Source organism: Priapulus caudatus, unplaced genomic scaffold (assembly GCF_000485595.1).
Source record: "Priapulus caudatus unplaced genomic scaffold, Priapulus_caudatus-5.0.1 Scaffold2, whole genome shotgun sequence".
NCBI lineage: Eukaryota > Metazoa > Priapulida > Priapulimorpha > Priapulimorphida > Priapulidae > Priapulus > Priapulus caudatus.
In genome coordinates, this window is record NW_014577063.1 from 661607 (window position 1) to 668642 (window position 7036).

At 43.6% G+C, this 7036-nt stretch overlaps 1 long non-coding RNA gene across 1 annotated transcript in view; it reads right to left on the reverse strand.

Annotated features, from left to right (window-relative positions):
- Positions 1–5287: 5287 nt before the first annotated feature.
- Positions 5288–7036, reverse strand: part of LOC106820717 — a 6963-nt gene continuing 5214 nt past the window's right edge. The window contains exons 2-3 of the long non-coding RNA XR_001395645.1: positions 5820–5822; positions 5288–5369 (exon numbers count right to left, since the gene is read on the reverse strand). This is a non-coding gene — a long non-coding RNA (uncharacterized LOC106820717). The remainder of the gene's footprint in view (positions 5370–5819; positions 5823–7036) is intronic.

Here is a 7036-nt window from a genome sequence, read left to right on the forward strand (position 1 = left end):
ATTGGGTACGGTCCGGTATATCGGAACGTACCCTGGGTACGGTCCGGTATACCGGAACGTACCCTGGTCACTATTTGATATGGTTAGGGTTAGGATTAGGGTTCGGGTTAGGGTTAGGGAGTACGTAGGCGACTCCCTAGACTCGTTAGTGGAGTAGGCGAGGTACGGTCCGGCATATTACTATTAGATAGTACCACTACCAGGGTACGTTCCGGCAGTACCCCGGGAGACATAGGCCCTCTCAGCGTCACCGAGTGTACACTCCCCCACGGATTTAGCACTGACACGTTTATTCACCCACATGTTTCCTAGGTGATGCTGTCAAACTAGCCGCAGAGATAGCTAGAGAGTGGAAATCAGGGGCGAAACCATCTGCCAGCAAACAAACCTCCCACCACTGCCTCCTGCTGCGAGCTCCTGAGTCGCCACGCTTGACAAAAGCTCATGGGCTGTAGACAGCAGGATCAACTACCAATCACTGCTGGCAATCGGGTAGAAAGGCTCGGGGCCAGTCGAATATTTTCTCACCAAACACTAGGCTGCTGCTGACGACACTAAGCCAGTAGTGCATGCAGGTCGCATATATGCCGCCAGCCTGTACGTACACGAACGTACATGTGCTGTCATGTAAGCCGAGTTAACGACTGGGTGGGCGGTACACTCACTCTCGCATGTAATTTGTCTTGCTTTGTGCGCTTCGAATACGACTGCTTTAGATCTGCAGGCCAGCATAATAATCAATTTTCAGAATTTTTTCCCAAGTGACGGCCAGCACAAGTGAATTTCGTTCCACGTGCAGACAGAAACACGAGCCGCTGAATACGTATAACATTTCAATCAGCTATATGTTGCTTTTATGTTTTGTAGAATCTCGCGCGCTAATGACGTTTATAAAATCTTTGAACAGACAGATTGTAAGTGCACTATGACTAATAAATAATTCGCATTTAATAGTAAAAGCTAAAACGGTTTCATTTAAAATTCATGAAAACATTACGACGTGAGTGCTTTATCGGGCCACAATAAACAACACGCATTTCTATATACATCTATAAGCTACTACGCCTAAACTAAAACTGCCCTAAATTAGCACGATTTACTTTGAACGTTTATCAGGGATGCCATCAGTAGATTTCACAATGACACAATAAAGCTAGTATACAGTTCAGTCTTATTTCACACCAGTGCTGTTGCTTTGCTGGCCCCTAGAACAAGTCGGAATAATTTGCATGAAGTCGAGTAAGAAAACAGACGAACCGACGGTGAAAAACCTTCAATCTTCCTGTTGGTAATGGTAAGGAAAAGTAATGAAGCATGCAAATTGCCTGATTCTGCAAATTTGCGCACAGTACAGTAAATATGTCATGTTTGGGCATTTACGATACAGTTTTTAATCCGTCCACCCGATTTCAAAATCACCTCCATTGATTTATTGCTAACCCGCCAATTGCTAACAACTCACTCTTGTCAAACATCTACAATGCGCTATTGCTGCTCTCTCTATTTCGACCCCTCCCTCGTTCTCTCCCCACCCTCTCACTCTCTCTTTCATGCGAGCACATGCTTTCTCTCGTTTGTTTCTCGCTTTTAATATGTTCACTTCCTTTCTCTCCTCTTCCCTTCCTTCATGCTACTCCGTCTTTCACATTCTATCTCTCTTGCCCTCTCCACCTCTCTCTCGCTCTCGCTTTGTCTCTCTCTCTCCCTCTCTCTCTCTCTGCATCTCGCTCTCGCTCTTTCTCTCTCTCTCTCTCGCTCTCTGCCTCTCGCTCATTCTCTCTCTCTCTCTCTTCCTCCCCCCTCCCCTCTCGCACCACCGCTTTACTCCTGGCTTTACCACGATTGCAAGCCACCCATCATCCGCGTAGGTAGACTGTGTGGCAGTTAACTCATAGTCAGCATCCTCTAACACTCCACACCTGCCAGCTGCAACCCAATGTGACATCTCATTACCGTGTGAATCACCCGTGAGTAACCAGCTACACATACGTGTGCAGAGGCAGTCTGATCATGACTGTCTGTCTAGACATTGTGTTTTCACAAGTCTCGACTTCATTTTTCTCTTATTGACTTTACTACAACGCAAAGACTTCCACGCACGGACCGCGCCTGCAGACTGTTGCGCGTGAAATGAGATGCATGCGGTCAGCAATCAATTACATCCAATTAGTACATCCATTCACTGATGCCATGAATGTGCGTGCGTGCGTGCGTGCGTGCGTTTGCTCGTGCGTGACACGACCGCCCCCTCGCCATATCGGCATATAGAAACAAGCAAAGTTTCTCGCAATTTCCTCCCTCTTCCGCAAACACAATGGTTCCCGAGCATGCCTAACAGTATAGGTTCGGTTTTGAACGCCTCTCTCGATGGAAATGGCGTGTTTTCCTGCCGAGCCGTTGCATTATATATATGTCGCAGAGAAAGCGGCGGCTGCAGCGTTGCTGCCGGCAGCAGCGAATAGAGAGACAAACATCAGAACGTGGGTAGATTCCTAGGCTTCAGGGTTATATATTATTTCCTACACGTTATATCCATTGGGCTATTATGTTTGGGATACCATAGACAGTATATAAGCCAGGGTTCGGGTTGGTGTTAGGGTTCGGGTTAGGGTTATGGTTATGATTTTTGCATCATTCCTTGATATACGGAAAGTCTGATGCATGCGGAAGTTGATATGCGTATACATATATCAAGCCCAATGGATATAACGTGTAGGAAAAAAAATTCGCCACCCGCCCGCCTCCGAGCAGAATTTTCTTCCAGCCGTAAACTTTTTTTTTGCGTGAAAAGAATTCACTACATCGCCAGAGTGCAGCAGCTGCAAGCCTGCAACCCGGAGTTTAAAATGTTAGTTAACGACGAAGGAACACGCAAACCTGACATCGCTCGCACGCGCAAGCACGCTCACACAGAAGTTGTGCGTACACCTACGAACATATATACACCCGCCCACTGCAAACACGAGCATAGTGTACAGCAGGTTGCGTAAACAGACGGGCAAGCACAAATTGCCAGGTCTGCTTGGAATCTGCAGACGCTCTCTCTAAATTGCAGACCTGTCGCGACAACGTTGCTAAATATACTGCCAACAATGTTGCTAAAGTTACTGCCAACAATGTTGCGAAAATCACTGCCAACAACGTTGCTAAATTTACTGCCAAAATTGTTGCTAAATTTACTGCCAACAATATTACTAAATTTACTGTCAACAATGTTGCTAAATTTACTGCCAACGATAATATCAGTCTCTTAAAAAATTTCTGCTAGTTCCCGTCACTTCCCTCACACACTTTACCCCTAGCTGTCATAGAGTTGGGCGAATACCATTGACTAGGATAAGTGCGGGAGTAAGATGTATCTTCTCTTCTCAGGGAACAGGTTGCTCGTGTCTATAATACTCAGTGGCTCTTGACCTGCTTACAAATAAAAATTGATACGCCTTTCAGCTACTACTGAAAAGGCCGCTAGAGGCCGGTGGGGTCTGTATTCACTGGAACTGGACAAATAGACAGATGTAGGCTTGCTGCCTTAACTAGCTACTGTAAGTTCACACGTTCAGTATACAGATGTCATGGGTAGCATTCCAGCGGCACGTTTACAGCTATAAACATGGTGGGCGCATGTCCAACAACTAAAGGGTCACTGGTCCTTATCATTTCTAAATATGGCCTGCAGCCGAGTTCGACCAGTAAGGGATGTAGGTAAACTATGGGTGTTGCTATCCCCCGGGCGTGGAGGGAGGTCCCTCCACGCCCGGGGGATAGCATTACCCGTAAACTATACCCACCACCCATGTTCACATTTTCATTTGCCCATCTTATACTAGTACTATATTTTCAGCTATATAACCTAAATCGCTTAATTTTGACAAATTTATGAAATACACTCATACACCATATATATATATATATATATATATATATATATATATATATAATCAAATTGTTCAGTAACACTGTATCATCCACCAGTTCTGAACAGTGATGATAGCGTTTACATGTGAAATTATAAGCCTTACGTACAGCCTACACGCTGTGACATACAGGTTAACACAGGCAAAAACAAAATATGTGCTGAGCCTGTATTTACACGCCTGACACCTTACACACACAAAACAATTGTCATAAACCCATTACCAGCAGATATGTGAAGTACGTGTTATATATACAGTAAGTGAGTACGTGAGCATTCTTAAACAAACATTGTCATACATTACCTAGCTACAGATAAATGTTACAACCCAACGATACTATCACACGTCATAAAATTCACAATAGTAAATATTACGTGAATAGCGAGATGTGTTGCTTCAGGAAAGGGAATAAAACCAGGAGTACATGAATAGAGATTTATTCATCTATTCGTGTACTCCTGATGAAGTTACGGTAACAAATAAAAATGAAACATGCTTACATTTAAAGGATTTACTCCTGAAATATGTTCCAAAACTAAAAACATGTATTAAAATTATATTATCACCTAATAGTGAGTATGATAGTTAGCTACTACGCCAACTTGCTACTACTAACGATGTCCAGCAAATGGCTTACTTGAGAAATTCTACAATGGAGGGAGGCAGTTCACACTCACTCAAGTCTACTATAGAATCCATATATCATATATGTATTCCATATATGTACATCCATAAGTTCGTAACTATGATTTTTATCTCCACAATCATAATGCCTAATAACAACCTAACTCTAAACCATTTTCAATACCACTATGTGTATAAACCTTATAATAAGCAGGGGTAGAAATTAAGTTTTGAATACGGAGTCCAACGGACTGGACTCCCTACCCTCAAAAAGAGGAAGTCTGCAGCAAAATGATGGAGTCCGCAGTCTAAAGTTTAAAATTAAAGATATTAACAATAACACGTGCTTATTTTGAAGATTCATGCGGTTGCACGTCTGCCAAATTTTCTTTGGACATTTGCTAAAACAATACGGTAATTACACGAGGCCGTGCTCTGGAACGAACTAGTTAGTATAGTATGGCAGAATTTTCAGGGAGTCACACGGACTCCTGCATATATGTCAAATCAGGGAGTCCGACAGTAAATCAGGGAGTATTTGACTCCAAACTCCCGTTAATTTCGCACCCTGATAAGGGTAAGAGTTGAAATTGTCCGAAAATGTTATTGGTTGAAAGGATAATGTGTTACATCCTGCAGACAGCCTACCTAATAAACTATGCCACATTTTTCTGCAGAAATGGAAGTGCTTTCATAGTAGACTAACAAATAGTTCTGGTAAAACAGTGCTTGACACTCTCGGCTGGCCCAAAAAAAAATTTTTGGGCCACCAGAAATTTATTTTTTCTGGCCCAAAATGAAAAGTGGTAGCCCAATTTTCCATTGGTATTTCTACCATGACGTACAGCGGTACATGACTTTAGGCCCTACAAACTTGTCACATTGGACACAAAGCCACATTTGCATGCAGGGTTTGAATTTTGGCTGAAAATCTAGTGAACAGCAGGACCACCAACTTCAGAAAGTCGGTGGTCCTGCACAAAAGTTGGTGGTCCGCTTATTTACTAGCAGTGAGTAACAAAATAGTATATAAAGATAACCATTGGCATTAACACCATACATGTAACATAGAGTTGGTCAAATAATATATTTCAAGCTCTAGGAATGTTGGGGGAGCTTCTGGGAAAGGTTTTAATTTTCGTTTTTCTGCTCCCCAGTCCTGGGTACCCCCATGCATAGATCAATGCTGCCGCACATCCGCAAAGTTACAAGTGCCTAGAATCTTGAAGTATATACAGTTTACATTGCTTCTAGATATCTAACTGAATTAAAATAGTCCACTTTCTACGTAAAGAAAAGTGCCGAATTCAATTAACAGCTTTGATTACGTGCGTGTCAGGTGTCACTGGTCGTGCCCTCACTCCCCACGATAACCCCTGCGACATATGAACTTATTGTTATGCGGTCATAAAAACACTGGGGTCAATCTCATGCTGCAATCGATTTCTTAGACTGTCAGAAGGTTTTGTTCGTGTGGTGAATCATGATTGGAGGATGTTTTGGATACCCCGTCTACGTTCAGGAACGGAGCGTATTAGAATGCGCTCCCATTTACAAGTCTGTCTAAACTGCCGTTGCGATAACTGTAGTATTTCAGCGTAATATGAGGGGGAAAAGTGCGGGTCAGGAGGACCGGCAGTTTCGTAGAGGTGGTGGCCGAAGCAAAAACTTGGTGGCCTCGGGCCAGCACTAATTACGAACGCTGTTTGCATGCCACATTTGCAAAAACACATGGGCATGTGCCTTGGTGTGAAGTTATTGAGTAAAAATATCAAGTTAATCCATTTTTTACCACACTATTTTACTCTAACATTAAAGCCCTGCTACTTCTGCAGGGAATTAAGTTTGTCAGAGGTCAAAAAGCGGTGTAGTTTATCTTGTCTTGTCTTGTCTGATACTGTAATAATCGCCTGGTGTGGCTATAGACGTACAGGTCATCATCATTACGTAGGTTGTGTACATGTTCTAACACGCTGCGCTGGATACATTCTTAACAATCCCACATGGAATGATGGATACCTTGACACCAAGCGGATTCTCGATAATATTTATACGTATCAATTTATTTCACAGAAGTGCAAACCACAAACGCAACGTTTGGCGGTGACGAGTAGCAGACCCTATGCATACGTTGGCCTAGCACATCATCATGATCGTGGGTGCAGTAAGTTGGTCCTGAGAGGGTCTATGTCCCCCAGGGTACTGCCGGAACGTACCCTGGGTACGGTCCGGTATACTGGAACGTACCCTGGTACTAAATACTACTATCTAATATGCCGGACCACACCTCGCCTACTCCACTAACGAGTCTAGGGAGTTGCCTACGCCTACTCCATAACCCTAACACTAACCCTAACCATATCAGCTAGATAGTTACCAGGATACGTTCCGGTATACCGAACCGTACCCAGGGTACGTCCCGGCAGGGGTACATACCTATGTGTCCCGGTACCTATGTGTCCCAGTACCCAGGTACCTATGTGTCCCGGTACCTATGT